Here is an 18,289-nt window from a genome sequence, read left to right on the forward strand (position 1 = left end):
AAAAACCACTCCCCCCTCCAAAAAAAAAACCCAGCCAAATGAGGACAGAGTATTCAAAGTGGCCTCCAGAAGGCAAAGGATGTTGTGTTTCCACTTCCTCGTCCCCCTGCTTTCCACCAAGGAAAAGTGCTCAGGCTGAACAAGCTGCAGTTGAGGTTTTCTCTGGATTGACATTTACTGCAATTTAGCACTAAAGAGCTGGTTTTCCCTAGGAAAGGGGCAGAGCAAGAGGGAAACCGCTTGGACCTGTGCTTTCCAGGCACAGGGGAAGCGGAAGTGCGGACCAGCCCTCAGTTGAAAAAGACCACCTGGATGGAGGTGGGTGAACAGTGAGTTGAAAGCTTGAGCCCCTTTAGTATCCCAGAGGAAGGCATGGCTGACTGGCTGGCCCCCTGAACAGAAGCAATCCTGATATTGGGTGAGGACACCTTTATCTGCATAATCCTCCATGAATTCACACGATGTGTTCACCCCACCCAGAGTTTGTCTTCTGCCTGGGTCAGGCACCCCCAAACTGCGGCCCTCCAGATGTTTTGGCCTACAACTCCCATGATCCCTAGCTAACAGGACCAGTGGTCAGGGATGATGGGAATTGTAGTCCGAAACATCTGGAGGGCCGAAGTTTGGGGATGCCTGGCCTGGGTCCTAAATCCTTCAAGAGACATTACAGTCCCCCTCCCTTTAAAACTCTTTGAGATGTATATTTGCAGGTCGGTGTGGCCAACCAAGAGGTAACCACAGCTCATGCTCTCTTGTGACGTATCTTATGTCTCCAACATGCACTCTGTGCAAATGGCACAAAACCATGCTCTTGCAAGACTTTTCATTTGTTCTAGGGAGCCTAGCTTAGGAGACTTTGTGGGCTCCCTGTTTTCGAATGCATTTCATCTCTACAGTACCTTGGTTCTACAACACTTGATCTCCCCCTTTTTGCTTTTATTTATTTTCAATCCTGGCTGCAGTAATGTGGGTAATATAATACTTCTGGTATTTGTTGCATAAGAGCGAAGATTGTATATAACTGAACACGTCTGGGGGCAAATGCAAAGCAGAAACTACAGAGTAGTTACACTATAAAAGTGCTTCACTGGCGCAAGGATTCTGCTTTAAAATCTACCGTTTGGTTGTGGGGAGGTGGCCAGATGTGTTTAGAATGGTAATATTGGTATGTAATGCAGGGTTTCATGTTCTTACAACAACTCTGTAAAGTAGGCTGCTATTACCGGTACTACCATCCTTATACAGTGGTACCTCGTGTTACAGACGGGATCCATTCCGGAGGCCCGTCCGTAACGTGAAATGCCCGCAACTTGAAGCGCTGCGTCTGCACAGGCACATGGAGCGATTTGGTGTTTCTGCGCATGTGCGAGCAGCGAAACCCAGATGCAACACGAGGTATGACTGTATTGCAGGCTAGGGTAGGGGCAGATTAGCTTGCTTAGGGCCACTCGGTCAGTGATTTGAGCAGACACCCTTCATAGTTTATGCCTTGGCATCTCCTGGTAGGGTTGGTTGGGTGACATTCCTGTCTGAAATCCCGGAGAGCCACTGCCAGTCACTGTAGAAAATACTCAGAGCAATGGTCTGAGTCTGACTCAGTGTAAGGCAGCTTCCTGTGTTCCTATATACTTTCTTGATTAATGGGGTAGAAAGCGGGCTACAAATATAACGCATTTACTCGAATCTAATGCTCACATTTTTTTGGCCGAATTAGGTTGCAAAAATTAAGGTGTGCGTTAGATTTGATGGCATGTTTACATCTGCCAGCAAATACTTTCTTTTTGTTTTGAGGTTCTGAAAATTGAGGTGCACATTAGACTCAAGTAAATATGGTAGTAAATCAAATAGATTATGTTCTTAAAAGTGTATTTCACAAAACTCATTTGGGCCTGGACTCATCCACTCAGAATCATCTACAAGCTGACTTGGAATCGTCTGTCGAAAGAAATGTTTTAGAGAAAAACAGAATGCACACCAAGACATCAGTACTGGGGAGGAGCCATAATTTGTAAGAACATAAGACCAGACCAATGAACCATCCAGTTTAGTATCCTTTTCTTCACAGTGACCAACTCAGTCTTTCCCCCAAGATGTTTGTGTGGAGAGGTGGATGTATTTGAAATTTCAGGAGATTGAGTGGTGAGACTTTTTGCCCTAGTAAATGTGAACTCAGGCTATATGGCACCATATAATAATAATGCAAGTGCAAGTGGATAAATAGGCACTGCTGTGGCGGGAAGGTAAACCGTGTTTCCGTGCACTGCTCTGGTTCGCCAGAAGTGGCTTAGTCATGCTGGCCACATGACCCGGAAGCTGTACGCCGGCTCCCTCGGCCAGTAAAGCAAGATGAGCGGCGCAACCCCAGAGTCGTCCGCAGCTTGACCTAACGGTCAGGGGTCCCTTTACCTTTACACTTTCATTAAAGTGAGCTATGTTTATACAGTATCCTCCTTGTAAATCTGCAGAGCTCTGTTGGTGCAATCATTGACTCCATTGTGTTTATTTCCGGTCACTTCTTGTGTTCAGCTCTCATTTGCATGATCAGGCAGAAGTCAGCTTCATTTAGAACAGTAAATTTTATTCATTGGAGTGAAAGAGCACTTATCTGCTGTTGCATATGGAATTCGCCGGAGTTAAATTTGTACTTTTGTTTATTCTAGGAAACCAAACTTGACACCACAATCGAATAAAAATTATTATTATTATTATTATTATTATTATTAACTTGGAAGTGAGAATGCTGCATCCGGTGAATTTTATAGGGCTGGCGTGCAGGCGTTCAGAGAATTTAGTGGGGGTTGTGGGACATTCAGCCAATGGACCTATCCCATTGTTGGTCCCCCAGTAACTCAAAGCTAGCCACCACACTTTTCATGCTGAATGTCCCAGGTTCAGCCGCTGGCATCTCTAGCTATAAGAGGATCAGGTGAAAGCGTTTCTGCCTGTCGGAGAAGTGAATGCTGAGCTAGACAGGCCAGATAATCTGATTCAGAAGAATGGAGGGGGTGGAATGGGATCCAACTGGTAGGCCACTCCCACAGGCCATGTTCGACCATTGGGCAGGGTTACCCACCTGCCAGTCACATGATGTCACGATGACATCAAGCGACCCATATTCCTTTGCAGTTGCTGATGATCATCAGTGCCTGCAAATCTGTTCTTGGCGGACCTGCATATTTCTCTGCCCTCCCCCCACCCCCACTTGCCATTATAAATGTCATCAGGCATAGGAACCTGCAAGCCAAATGGGGATGCCAGTTGGGCCAGAGGTTCCTTATCACTGAATATGTCCACCTTTTGCTTTCTTCATTCATGTGTGCAGTAAAGGATGGGCTGGACCAGTTATGTGGAAGGCGTAACATACCTTGTGTGCAATCGCAGGGCAACAACAGGTAGCTTACATGTGATGTGAGCATAGTCAGGAATTTCCACAAGCCGAGAAATTAAATAAAGGGATACTCCATTTTGTCTCCACAAGATTTTGTCCCCTGTGAGACAAATTAGGCTGAGATAGTGACTGCCACAATATCAGCTGCTGAACCTTTTTTTTTAAAAAAAAATATTTAATTAAAGAGAACCATAAAACAAATATAAAGCAGATCAGAAACATCAGAAACAAAAGCAGCAACAGTAAAAATACAAAAAGCAGGTATTAGTTAAAATCCTGGGCAATATATTATTATTATTATTTTGGAAAATGTCTAAAACATGGCTCTTCGGGCAACCCAGTCAGGTGGTAGCATATAAATAATAGTAATTATTATTAAGAAAACCTACAGAGTGGCAGGGATATATATAGAAGACTGGTGCCAGAATTAACAAACGGGTTCCTTTAAAAAATTAAAAGAAAAGAAAAACAAGCTAACATTTTTAGTGAATATATCCCCTCCATAGACACCTCTGTGATGATGATGGCATTAAAATATCCTGTTCTTCTTCAATAAAAGAGAAAAAGGGGAGACCAAATCTGAACCTGGACCTCCCTGTTCCTAGTCCAAAACACTAACCCCTGTATCACCTTGGTGGTTCATAAACCACTGTATGCTTGTGCCATCTATTATACAGAGTGGAAGTCTTTGTCTTCTTGTGCACAAACATATCCCATCTTCTTTTTGCTGTTGACTGCAATTCAGGAGAAAGCAACAGGGTGCCCTGGTTCTTCCACTAAGGTCCCACCGTAGTCATTTGGCCTTTGTGTCATCCATGTTTCACTATGATGTCATTTCACCAGGTAAATTTGCTGCTTCTTGGAAGCTAGATGGAGGATTATGAGTCTGTGCGCTTTGTGGTGTAATATATCTCAATGGATTTTAGTAGGCTATATCAGGCTAATGCTGCAATGTAATCTGACACAAAATAAATCTTTTAAAGTTGAGTTTTAATTATCCATTTGGAGCTTCACCCCAGTTCCCCCCCCCAAAGCAGAAAACAAAAACATTTCTAACAGTCTTGCAAGCATGGTGGATCCATGTGAGCCTTTGCTCTTCATTAGGCTTCTGCAACACAACAGCTGGTGAAGATTTGAGGCATTTGCTTGGCTGAATGGAGGTTCCTGCAAAAATCAAAGGAAGGGCACAAGTATGGATTGTCCCAGCGACCCTGTGCAGTTTTAGGAGCATGTAACCCAAACATTTCAGCTCAGCCCAAAATGTGAGCAGTGGTGCGGACACAGCTGGGTCAGAGAGCATTCAGAGGTGGTGAGCTTCATGATTCAGTGGCTGAACTTGTTACTCGTGGTGGTGTTGTAGGTTTACCCCATTAGATTTTGGGGGTGGGTGGGTTTCCTGGGTTTCACAGTAGGAAGTATATGACGATATAACAAAATAAGTGTGTTGGCTACCCTTGTTTTACCCCAGCTCTCCAGTTAGTGACTCTCCAGGGTTTCAGACAGTATTTTCCAGCCCAGGCTGAGGTTGCCAGAAGCTGGGACACTTTGCGTGCAAAACATGTGTGCTGCCACTGAGCTGTGGCCATTCCTGAAGGCAAGGCAGTGGCACGGTTCACATGCCATAGGAAACCATAGCAAACCGTTTTCCACGAGGCTGGAGTTCACACTTCCGTCAAACCCACAATCCCCAACTTAGCGTTAAGTCCGAATTGAAGTGTGTGGTTTGTTTAGCTCAAACCGCTGTTGGCAAGCCAAGAGTAAACCTTGGCTTAACATTGTGGTTTGTTTGGAGTGAAATAAACAATGATCCCCATTTTGGGCATCACTGAGTCAGGAATAGTAGCTTGTTGCATGTGCTGGGGAAAGTGACATATTTGTCCATCTAGCCATATGTTGTGTACTCTGGAAGGCAGAAAGCGTTTAGCATCTCAATGGTCTTCTGTGCATAATAAACTCCTTGCAAAGAGAAAACTAGGATGTCAGGGAGGAAGGTTATTTCCCAGGCTTTTGCCTGCTGTGCTGGGTTTTTTTATTTGTGTGTGTGTGTGTGTGTGTGTGTGTGTGTGTGTGTGTTGTATTAAAAAAATCATTTCTTCCACTTGTAGCAGCTCATTGTGTAGGGATGGGAGAGAGATTTGGTTCCATTTGCATTTAAAGTTGAACCTACCTAATTTGCCCTCTCTGAAAAAATACGCAAACCAAAATGTAGCCACGCTTCAAAATTCACACTTCTCCGACTTTTGCAGCACAGTTCGCCATGCAAGTACTGTAATGTAAACAAAAATTCACATTCTTGGGAGTGTGTATATGAATGAAGATAGCATACAAAAGCATTATTACATTACAGAAAATCGCCTTGCAAATGTGTGTATATTAGGCAAAGTAGCATTCCGAAAGTAGGAGAAGTTTTCATTAAAATGCAGGTGAATTTTACATGACTACTTATATCTCTATCTATCTATCATCTATCTATCTATAAAACACACACCACTGCAAACTGATCTGGAAATGTGGAGATCTGAATCTAAGAAATTAGAAACTGAGAGAAGACAAAAATAATTAGATTTGCCCATCCCTCCCTTTCCGTGCCTTATTCTCACTTCACTCTTCTGCATTTGTGCCCCAGTCCTGAGTTTGAGCTCAGTGGGTCTTTCCCAGAATGTGCCACCCTTTGCCATTCAGTTGGGGAAGGGGGCAGTTTATTTTTTTAAAGCAGCATTAAGCCCTGCTTGCTTGATCTGACCTCTGCAGAGAACAGGATGTTCCCTGTGTTTGTCTCAAGGGAGTGACACAGGAATGTTATGACTCATTTAGACCTGCAGACGGTCCTATCCCAGAGGTTTGAGGATGGAATGATAACATTGCTTTCAGAGTAACCCTGTGAGGTAGGCCACCTTTTTTTGCAGATTAGGAAAGCTGAGCCATTCACATCTTCATCACTGTGGGAGAGTTCAGAGGGAGCTTTTTCTTGCTGATCACACAGCCCCTTTGCACAAGCCAGCCAATAAACAGGGATGTCTCCCATTAACTATGGTTTCCTGTTTCATTTGAGCTGGGAAACTATGGTTACGCCACTTCCAAACAAGCCAGAATAGTAAGACCATGGTTTTAAAGTTGATTTAGTATATTGGTTTATTCCAATAATAAGCTGGGAAATTATAGTGAATGGAAGACACACATGCAAAGGGAGGATGGGACGGGTTGTATGTGTTTGTGGCTAGAAAACTCATATGTTTGTCTGATTGTGGTCAGTAACTGTCACATTGTGTGATGACTTGCATTTGCAAGATACAGATAAGACGCTGCAGACGAGTGCCCTTCCTGTCCCCACCCCCACATTCACACGTACATACCCGTGCAGTTATTTTGTAAAAAGGGAGTTTTGTGTATTGAGCTGCGAGTCACATCATCTGATCGGTTCATGGATGGCTCTTTTGCCCAAGAAATCCAGTTTGAAGTCCAAATTGCAACAAACAGGATCTCAGCAGATGGGGGATACACAGGAACACAAGGAACATAGGAAGCTTATCCATCTACCTCAGTATTGTCTGCCCTGACTGGCAGCAGCGGTCCAAGATTTCAGGCAGGGGACATTCACAGTCCTAACTGGGGATACCAGGGATTGATGCTTGCCCTCTTCTGCGTGGAAAGCCACTGAACTGCATGCCTTGAACTGGTCTACCGGGAAGTAGCAAGCAAAGGCAAATGGGAAGGAAGGGTGAGGCTATCAGTGCCTTTGCTTGGAGAGGGTGTATGTGTTTGGGAGACAGGATTTTTTTAAATAAAAAATCTCTCCATGGGGATGCTTTATGGTATGATATGGATAAACATACTACCAGAATGGAAAATGCAGAGAAAAACAAATCCATTCTGGTGAGAGGTTTATTCACATCATTCCAGGAAGCATGAGGAGAAAATTGTTATTTTGGAGCTGTGTTTTATCTTGAGGATGTGTCTACATAGCTGCCAAGTTCCGAATTGAAAAATCCGGGACCACCAGTGGTGCGGCACCGGAAGTCGCTTCTACGTGACTTCAGGACATGCGTAGAAGCGACTTCTGGCGCCGCGGCCATTTTGGAAATGGGCAGAGCGGCACCAGAAACATGGGCGCCGGCAGGAGCTGCTTTCCGGGGGATTTACGGGATATAAATCCATTCGGGAGACCAGCGGGAAACGGTAAGAAAATATGGGGGTTTCCCGGGAAAAACAGGGTACTTGGTAGCTATGTGTGTCTATAGCCTACAACAGGGGTAGGCAACCTAAGGCCCATGGGCCACAAGCGGTCCACAGGGGTCGTTTAACTGGCCCACAAGCCGCCCGTGAATGGAGCCACTTGCTTGGCGAGTCCCCACGTGCTGCGCTAAACCGGCGCAGCACAATGCGGGGACTCGCTTCTGCAGCTCCAGAAATTGTGTATGTGCAAGCGCAGACGCTGGAAATCGCAGGTGTGCGTAATCTGGCCCACGGAGGGATCTCCGCTGGAGTAAAGTGGCTCATTTGAGGTAAACCTTGCTGCCCCCTGGCCTACAATCTTAAACTGTTTTGAAACCAGTCTCCCTGCCTGTGGTTCTTTCAAAAGACCCTAGTAATTAAAGCCTTGAATAGGTGCTAAGATTTATTTAAAAGACTTCACAGAACTTGACATTCCCAGGGTTCCAGGGTTGAGAATCCGAAACACTCTACATCTGCACCCTACATTTAAAGTAGTGTTTCACCACTTTGAACAGTCATGGCTTCCCCCCAAACATCGCAGGAACTGTAGTTTGTAAAGGGTTTTGAGACATGTTAGGAGACCCCTATTCCCATCACAAAGTGCTACAATTCCCAGAGTTCCCTGAGAAGAGGGATTGGTTGTTAAATGACTCTGAGAATTATAGCTCAGCACCCTTAACAAACAGTTCGCAGGATTTTGGGGGGATGCCATGACTGTTAAAGTGATGTTATACCTACTGCTTTAACTGTTAGGAGCAATAGGGCCATAGTTAAACCAATTCAATACTGGATTAACATGTGTAGGTAGGCTCTAAACCAGTACTTTGCATCCAGAGTTTTATGCCTATTTTATTGTTCCGCCTTTATAAATGACATTTCCCCCCTCCCATCCTACCTCCCATGAACTTAAAACCACTTTTATCCTCACAACAACCCTTTGAGGTAGATTAGGCTGCTAAAAGAAACTCAACTAAGGTGATCCAGAGAGATCTTTGTAGGAATTTCAACACAGAACTCCTTGGTCATAGACCAACACTCTAGTCAGACCGACCGGGAAGTGGGGCGGGATATGTGACCCTCCAGATCTTGTTGGACTTCAGTTCCCATCAGCCCCAGCTGGTGTGGCCAGTGATCAGGGATGATGGGAGTTGGAGTCCAGCAACATCTACGCACCTTCCCTGCTTTGGATGGCAGGCGCAGTTCACCAGTGGCAATTCTTTCACCTTAAGTTAAAAGTGGGAACTATTTCCTATTTCCGTTATTTGTGCACGGATAGCTTTAAAAACACGTTATTGCAATGTTTTCATCCCTCCACAATTAGGCTTAGTCGGTTAGGCTAAGAGGGTGGGACTGATCCAAGGTCACCCCAGTGAGCTTCACGGCTGAGTTGGAATCTGAACCCAAGACTTCCTCATCCGACACAAACGCGGCCACTACACCTCACTGAAGAAGGCAAGCTTTCCTATAAATGCCAGCAGATTTAGAGGCAGAGTTCCTCCCAAGCTGGCTGTGCAAGTACAGCTGTCTCCTACTCTAGCAGGCTGTAGCTTTACTGCATTCAGCAACACCGTTTTAGCATTCTGGGTAGCTGGTTTTGCTGCAGTGCTGCGGGTTTGTTGTGTCCTACACCAGGGTCTGCCCTTGTTTTGTTGTTGTTGCTTATTTCCCTTTAAGCCATCAGTAGTATTAAAAGCTTTTAATTCACTCCGTCTTCCAAAAGCCAAGGGATGCCTGCGTATGTGTGATTTGCCGGGGTGAGGGGGACGGGGAGAGAGGGAGGGAGGGAGAAAGACTTTCTCAGCAGAGGTGATTGCAGACACTGGAAATGCAAGCAAGTCACCTGATTCCATTGCAGCACTTTTCAGCTGCTGGCTGATGTCTTGCCAACCCATCCCCTTTCTCATGGAAGTGTGCAAAGCAACCTGGAAGGTGTGTGTGTGCGTGTGCGTGCGCATAGCTGATGAATTTTCTTTGTGAACTTGTTGTTACATGTGGTAATCCTTAGCAAAACATACCAGAGGAGAAAGGAGAGCTGGAAAGCCAGTGATAATTTCATTGTTGCCTTTCCCCCACCTCCTGGCAGGGGAAAACATCATTCTGCTTTGGATTGTGAAAGTATTCTGTTCATTCACTTTCAAGGTACAGTATTCCCTGGTATGGGCCAAATAATCCTCCCCCCCCCCCGTGTGCACACACTTCTCAACCGCAGACGCCATTGAACATGCAAACATTTTGTCTGACTTTTAGCTGACTCAGGCAGCTCATGGGATGACAGCACAAAGAGAACCTGGCTGCTCTTTTTCATGCCCTGGTAACCTCAAGGCTAGGCTACTACCATCTACTACTTTGTAGTAGGCTACTACTTTGATGACTTCCCAGAAACCTGCTAGTAAAAAATGCAACTACCCATGTTTCCCCGAAAATAAGACACTGTCTTATATTTATTTTTCCTCAAGAAGACACACTATGGCTTATTTTCAGGGGATGTCTTATTTTTTAATTACGCGTCCAACCTCGCCTCTTCCGTGGCGCCCTCCAGTACTGCACCTATCACTATGTCTTATTTTCAGGGTATGGCTTATATTGCGCAAATGCTTAGAAATCCTGCTATGGCTTATTTTATGGGTATGTCTTATTTTTGGGGAAACAGGGTTCTATGCTATTTACAGGGAGCAGCTTATCTTACCAGGTCTTAAGCAACTATACGGGCTACTTATTGTTCTGAGCGTAATTCCTAATGCTGGTGCTTGTTTAGAATCATAGAATCATAGAGTTGGAAGAGACCACAAGGGCCATCCAGTCCAACCCCCTGCCAAGCAGGAAATAGCATCAAAGCATTCCTGACATATGGCTGTCAAGCCTCCGCTTAAAGGCCTCCAAAGAAGGAGACTTCACCACACTCCTTGGCAGCAAATTCTACTGCCGAACAGCTCTTACTGTCAGGAAGTTCTTCCTAATGTTTAGGTGGAATCTTCTTTCTTGTAGTTTGAATCCATTGCTCCGTGTCCGCTTCTCTGGAGCAGCAAAAAAACAACCTTTCTCTCTCCTCTATATGACATCCTTTTATATATTTGAACATGGCTATCATATCACCCCTTCACCTTTTCTTCTCCAGGCTAAGCATACCCAGCTCCCTAAGCCGTTCCTCATAAGGCATCGTTTCCAGGCCTTTGACCATTTTGGTTGCCCTCCTCTGGACACGTTCCAGCTTGTCAGTATCCTTCTTGAACTGTGGTGCTCAGAACTGGACACAGTACTCCAGGTGAGGTCTGACCAGAGCAGAATACAGTGGTACTATTACTTCCCTTGATCTAGGTGCTATACTTAAGTGGCTTGCCGACCCTGGGTGTCTTAAGGGGTTGCCTTCTATTGCTACACAGTTCTGCCCAAGCACTACCTTTTTCACCTGAGGTTCTCTTCCAGAACCCGCCTCCTCCTAAAGTTAGATGAGTTGCGGCCAGAGATGGCCTTCTGTGACATGGCACCTGTTTTATATACTGTAATGCCTTCTGTTGGGAGATTTACCTCACTTGGTTCCAATCATGTCTTTCTAGCACCAGGCAAAGGCGTATTTTATTTCCCCAGGCATTGCAGCACCTAGCGTGAGCTTCTGGCTGGTAGTCTAATCTGCTTTGCTCAATTTTAGTTGCTATTCTGTTTTGTATTTGGCACTAACCATTGTAGACTGCCCTGACGTTTCTGGTTGGAGGTGTCCTTAACATCTTTTGAATAAAGCAAAGCTTAAATTTTGGACAAATTCTGGCCAAAGTAAGTTTTCTTGAAATGCGCAAATAGCCCATACAAATGATAAAAATATGGCAACCCATCATTTAGGATTACAGGCAGTGTCCTGATTTATTGGTTGCCTGGCTTTCCTGTCTTCTTCAGCCAGACCTGACTTTTGGGTGGCATCATTTGTGCATGAAACCAGGAACAGGAGAGTGGCTTCCACCCACCCGTATATTGGCGTAATAACCACGGCTTGAGTTGTTGGTAATTACGGACTGATTCATACATAAGTGTACATCAGTTAATGTATCATCCACTTGATGACTCGCAGCCATGGATGTGAACCACCCCCGTTGAAAAGCATTGTGCTCGAAGTGAAGCTGTGCTTAATCTAGAATGGCTGTTTCACGCATATACATCATCACTTGACCTTGTGCCCAAGTGTGAATTGCCCCTCTCCCCCCACTAAATAAATTGCCCCCCCTTTTCAAAGAAAATGGGTGGATTTGAGAGAAATGCTTCTGTTTTATCTTTCCAAGACCATCGTCTACATACTGGATGTGACTGGTTAGGATTAAGTTGTGTGTATAAATGAATCCAATCTTGCTAATAGACTTGCTTAAAATGTATTTACTGTAGTAAGGCTCTACTGATTGGAATATGTATGACTGCCAGATAGTGTTTCTTTATTTATTTTTACTTTCTAGACTGATGTTCTGACTTAATTCTTAGCTTGCTCTGTATTTTGTTTCAATAATTTTGATTCTGGATTTTTATTGATATGTATTTTCATTTTATTTGTATTCTAGTCTTGATTTTCCGTTTTTGTTACTTTGTAAGCCACTCAGAGTCTTTTAGAAATATTATACAATCTGTAAATTGGATGGCAGGATGAATGAATGAATGAATGAATGAATGAATGAATAAATAAATAAATAAATAATATGCTGTCTTTCTGCCACAGAAATCAGGGCATTGTGCAATATAAAATGATGTCTTTGCAATCCAAGGGACATGTCAGATGAAAGGGAAAAGGTCTTGGAAGGGAAGAGGCAAAATAAGCAAATGTAGGTTCCCAAAACATCTATCCTGCTATATAATGACGTGACATGACGACCTGTGGAATGGCTGCTGATGAAGGCAGTTCTGGGAAGGGAGGAGACAAATGGCAGATCGACCCAGGCAGGCTTCTGCAGAGGGCCTCAGTGTCTCACCTGTCACTCAGATGGTTGAAGATGACGCAAGTTCTGGGAGGGGAGGAGTTACCGTACCTGGCAATTGGTCTTCACCAGGCTGAGGCAAGGGGCTGTACTGTCTCGCCTGTTCCTCTGATTTTGGGGAGGGGGGAATCCCTGATGCCATCAGGTGGGCCTGAAAAGGAAACCAGAGACCAACCATTTCATCTGGAGAATAGCTGGCATCTGACAGATATGAAATAAAGCTGAAGCCAAGCTCTTCCATCCCACTGAAGACCAAACGTTCCTCTCAGGAAGAGCAATTTGCTTTGTAGACATATTTTGCCTCAAGCCAGAAACCATAGACTGCCTGTCCCTGCTGAAAACAAGAGGACTTCTTTTCTGATGAGTCAGCAGGGGGCATTATCTAGTTGCAGGTAGCTTGCTTGAACTTGCCTTCTGCTACTAGGGGTGGGGGATTTTGTTGTTAGTTTTCTGGACCCTTGGCGAGTCGCCTGAAGCCTATATCCGATGCTTGTTGGGGGAAAGACTCTTTTTGTCGCTTATTGTGCAACAGGGGCAATAATTCATTTTCTCTCCCTCTTGCCCCTTTTTAAAAAATCACGGTCTTGCCTTCCTGGAGATTTGTTCTTGGCCAAGATGTGAAATGGCACATGTTTAGTTTTGGTCATGAGTATCTTTGACAATGCAGCACAAGCTATGAGGCAGAGTTGGGGCACCTCAGACCCTGGAGTGCAAATGTGGCCCTCCAGGCTTCATTACCTGGCCCTTCACAGGCCATGCCACTCTCTGGCCCTGCTTCACACCCCAGTTGTTTATGCCTGGTCAGAAAGTCTCTTTGAATGCTTCAGGCTTGTCTGGATGGGAGGACAGAGGGTGTGTAGAAACTGGTTTCCTGTAGAAAGGTAAAATTTGCATGCATTGCTCTTCCCAATTCTGCCTCTGGCCCCACCCAGCATTGGCATGTTTGCCCAGGAGGAAATGAGGGCTGGAAAAGTTTCCCCACTCCTGCTCTAGGGTGATCTGAAGATGGAAACACGGAGCAGAATTAATTCTGATTTTGATGGCTAGTAGGTATAAGCCTTTTTGTTGTTGTTGTTGCCCTTGTATTTTTAATAGCTTTCGTTTTCCCCCAGGCTCACAAAGGTCAAGACTAATGTAACAGGATGGATGTAATTAGATTTTTGCAGGTGGTAGGCTCCAAGGACAAATCTAAATGGCTTTGATCAAATATTATTTTTAGCCAAATAGGTCCCCTTCTTTGATTTGGCCCAGAGCAATGTGAGCTGCGTAATTGGTGTAAATAAATTTGGGGTGTGTACCTAGATAACTTGAGCAGTAGTAGGACTTTTATGGAGGGACAAAACTCCTTGTGGGCTTTTCCTCATGGGAGGTCTTCGAGCAGAGTTGGGGCAGCCAAATCTTGGGGATGCTTGAGCACTAGGTTTTCTGCTTTGAGAGGTGTGGGAGAGTTTGGATCCGATGGGCAATGAGTCTTTCTCTAATGCTGTGATTCTATTATCTCGAGGATTGAGCTCAAGAGAAACAAACCAGTTGTATCAGCTTGCAGAAATAAGTTGGCTCTGAGCAGCTGGGGGTCATCACATCCAACCCCTCCACAAGCAGTTTTTCTACTTAGAAGAAATGTTGGTATTTTTTTAAAAAACAAAAACAAAACAAGGTGCATGATTGCATAAAGATAAAAGAGCAAAATCTAAACTGCGTTTTTAGCTGGCTTTGGTGGCAAGTATGTTTCTCGTTTGCAGTAATAAGGTAAATTAATAATTGCTTTTCAGGACAACCCCACTTCCCACCCAAAACAAAACGCAACCCTGGACTAACCTCTGTTTCTACAGATTGCAAATATTGCATGCTCCGTGATTTGCAGCTTCCATTAGCAAAGACATGATGACTTTGGAAATCATCAGAAAACTTCTGAATATCTGTCTCTGCAGGCAGTTTCACTAGTTCTGCTGGATGATGGGTGATGATAGGCTTCCAACTCACTTGTGGTTATTTATTATATTTATAGTCATCCCAGATGCTCAGGGCTGTAGACATTGTTCTTCCTTAGTTTATCCTTGCAACAACCTGTGAAGCAGATGAGGCTGAGAGATGGGTGGCTTTCTCAAGTATATTTGTGAATATTTGTGGCTGAGACGAGATTTCAACTTGGGCTACTCCAGTATGCTCAACAACCTTGGGGTTAAATCCTTAAAAAAAAAGCTCATCCCCTCCCAAAAAGCTCAACTTCAATCCTAAAAAAAGGTCAACAACTTCGGTTGGCCCTCACGCATGTTCACATGTTCACTTCATCAAATCTGGCCCTCTTTGAAAAAAGTTTGGATACCCCTGTCCTACAGCTTGTGCTGAGAAGGGCCACAGAGAGGGAGACAAGAACGCACTTCTTATGATGTTCTGCTAGTCCTGGATATTTAATTGATGGTTACTGGGTACAGACCTACACCAGACTACGGGACTCTGTCTCCCTCCAGATGTTTTCTGCAGCACCCATCATCCTTTACTGTTGGCCATGCTGGCAGCTGGGGCTGGGGGAAGTTGGAGTCCAACAACAGTCTAGAAGGTTACAGACTCATCATTTCTGGCCTAGGGCAGTAGCAATGTCAACAACAATGACACGTTAGACAGAGTGAATGGTAAGACAGGAACAACAGGCCAGGCCCACGCTCCTGCTCTCAACAACTGCCTTCCATTCCAATTAGTCAGACCTAGATAAAGTAGGCCATGGATTTCTAAACTAGTAGGTGTCATGGGGTTATTAGTGCCATTTCCATCTCTCACTCTCCACCTGATTTTGGGAGTTATGTTCTTACCCTGCCCTTCCTCCCACGAACTGAAGGCAGCAGACGTGGGTGATCTCATTCTGTTTTTCCCTCTCACAGCAGTCCTCTGGACTGAGAGATGATTAGGTGGTCAAAGGGCCATGCAGTGAACTTCATGTGAGGATTTGCAGGGCTGACCCATGTCATTTTGTTGCCTGGGGAGGGCAAGATGGCAAACGAAAGACCCCATTGTTCCACTGTCAACGCCTTCGCTGGTGATTTGCATTTCTGCCCCTGTGGAACCTTGTGGGTCTGTGTCCCCTGCAGCCTTCCAGCCCTGAGCAACATGTAGACAGGAATTCGGCATCTTCTAAAGCTGTGTCGCAAGGGCCTGGCATTGTTTTCGCAGTAGGAATTCGAATGCCACAAGGAAGTACAAGAACAATAAGCAGAGTGTGTGAGGCTGGGAGCCAAGCGACCAAGTTCCGGAGCATATGCATAGCAGTAAAGTGTCAAGGATCCAGCAGTTTACTCACCCTGCCATAGCACATAATTTTAGGTCCCCCGCCTAACGAAAATGCAGTCCCAGTGAAATCGCACGAGGGCATTTAGCTAGCGAGGTGCCTAGCTGTGACTCAGTATCTGGCTGAAATGGGTGGGGTATCGTGTCATTTCTGATTAACTCGACGACAGGGCTTCCTGACGTGCAAATCATAACTTGACTTGCCTGTCCCCTTGGCCTGTCCTTCACTCCCGGAGGCAACCGGTTGCTGAATGGAACAAGGAGAAGGGTTCAAGTTGGGCTAAGAAGAGAAGAGAGAGGCCTGCAATCTTGTTGCTCGTCAACAGCTGCATGTGAGAAGCCCCTAAGACAGGAATGTGGAACCAGTGGCTCTCCAGATGTTGCTGGATTTCAGTTCCCATCAGCCCCAGCCAGTGATCACAGGGTGATGGTAAATATAGGCCAACCACGTCCTGAGGACCACAGGTTCCCCATCCCTGTCCTAAAAGAATTTCAAGACTTGCAGCAGGCTCTTGGTCAACTTCGAACACATAAACTGCATTTAGATATTATAACTGCTTTAGAATGTGTCCCCCCCCAAATTGTGGATCTGTTTCCCTCCCTTGGCTCATTTGGGAGGAAGGGTAGGATATATATTGAAGATGATGATGATGAATATACAGGGTGCTTTGATGCAGGTGATGGGAGCTGCAGCCTTGATTCAATGGACAGCTAAAGAGTGGCTTTTGCAAACGAGAGAGCTGGCCTTTGCAGTTACGGCACTCAGACCTTGGATCGGCTTGTTTTGAGAAGTTCGTCTGGGGCCAGGATTTCTACCCACTCTTTCTGCAGCAAAACACAATTGAAGCAGCTGGTGCAAATATTAAAAGAACAAAAAATGCAGTCAGTCACATATAAATAGCAGCAGTTGAAGTAGACATAAAAGAGGCCAAATGAGTAAAATGCATGTGCTGGCTTTTAAAATCTTTGAATTGACTTAGTGGTTGTTGTTGTCAACTGCATTGGATGCATTTCATTGCAGAAAGGTGGATTATTAGACATTCATAATAGTGACTTCTTTCCCCAAGTGTGGATCCTTATGTAGCCAAAATAGCACTATCTTGCACAAGAAAGTAGGCATTAGCATGCTGTGGGGGGAACTCCAAGCTTTGCGGAAGCACAACAAACTTTAGAGGGGAGAAAGATAAGGGGCCAAAAGGCCCTCTCAAACAGCCTGCAGAGGGGCTGAACATGCAAATTGGGCCAGGAGGACAGGAAAGACTCGTGCTTAATGTTGTGAGATCACTACAGTTTACAAGCCGGGGCATTTCCCTTTTCTGAAAGTATATTTTGGGTTTAGGGGAAATGTAAGGTGACAATAGGCCTTTAGGCTGCAGCCAATGAATGAAGGTTGCCACTGGAGTCCAATCCAAAGTGATGATAATACGTGAACAAATCAAAGTTCAGGTTTGAGAAACCTTAAATTGCCAGCGTCTTCCTTCCTCATCTTTCAAAGCTGGTGCATTAACTACTTACGATCCATCACCGAGACAAATGCTTTTTGTCTAATGCCCTGCTTTCTCTGAAGACAAAAAACCCTGACACCGCTTCTTGCTAACAGCCCTTGTTTCTGTCGAAAGGCTGCAATCCTATGCATGCTTACTTGGGAATGAGCCCCAGTAAATGCAGTATAACCTATTTTTCAGTCAGCAAGCCTAGGATCCCGCTGTAAGTGTTTCTTCTGTGCAGCTGGGATCACGCAGAGCAAAAACTGAAGTTGAATTAGACCAGAAGTAGGGAGCCTCAGGCCTAGGGGCCAAATGTGGCCCACAAGCTTCTCTATCTGGCCCCCAGGAAACTTCCTCAGACCACACCCATTCTCCTCAGGCCAGGTCCTTCACAAGCCCTGCTTCACACCCTCATTGAGTGTTTTTGCCTGGCTGGAATATGTCCTTGAACTCTGATCTTGCTTGCCTCAATGGTGGATAGAGAGGGCTGTGTGAACGTGTGTAGAAACAGGCCTACAATGCAAGAGTAAAATGCACATTTGCTGCTGTGTTCAACTTTAAGCATTGGCATGTGGCCCTTGAGCTGAGGCAGGTTCCCCACCCCCCACCTGTTTCAGGGGTGGACTAGGAGTGAGGAGACCTGACCTCAGATCCCAGCTCTGCCATAAAGCACACACTGCCATGAAGTGGGAACGCTGCTTCGACCCAGTCGCTGTGCAAACACAAAAAGCACAGAACAACATCCTTCAAGGCCAGACCATAGTACACTGGCCTGCGCCTGGCTCGGCTTCTAGGCTAAGTCAGGGCTGTCTCAGGTTGCAGGCTGGACTGGTGATGGAATAATTTATTGCATGCTGAAGTTCCCCAAGATGTGAAGATGGACCCTGATTCATTTGATGGCTTTACTAAGGGATTAGTACGATTCGTGGAGTAGAATTGGTCTGTCAACAGCTGTTAGATCGCTTAATAGA

General features: G+C 45.1%; 1 protein-coding gene across 2 annotated transcripts in view; it reads left to right on the plus strand.

The window, feature by feature from the left end:
* Nucleotides 1-18,289, plus strand: part of LUZP1 (leucine zipper protein 1) — a 61,322-nt gene that overhangs the window by 16,653 nt on the left and 26,380 nt on the right. The window contains exon 1 of one of the 2 annotated variants that reach the window (XM_035120693.3): nucleotides 13,527-13,595. The exons of the other annotated variant lie outside the window; for it this stretch is intronic. The gene's annotated coding sequence lies outside the window, so the exon portion shown is untranslated. Of the gene's footprint in view, nucleotides 1-13,526; nucleotides 13,596-18,289 lie in introns of those variants that run through there. 2 annotated transcript variants of the gene reach the window in all.

The sequence above is a fragment of the Zootoca vivipara genome, chromosome 6 (genome assembly GCF_965207765.1).
Source record: "Zootoca vivipara chromosome 6, rZooViv2.hap1.1, whole genome shotgun sequence".
NCBI lineage: Eukaryota > Metazoa > Chordata > Lepidosauria > Squamata > Lacertidae > Zootoca > Zootoca vivipara.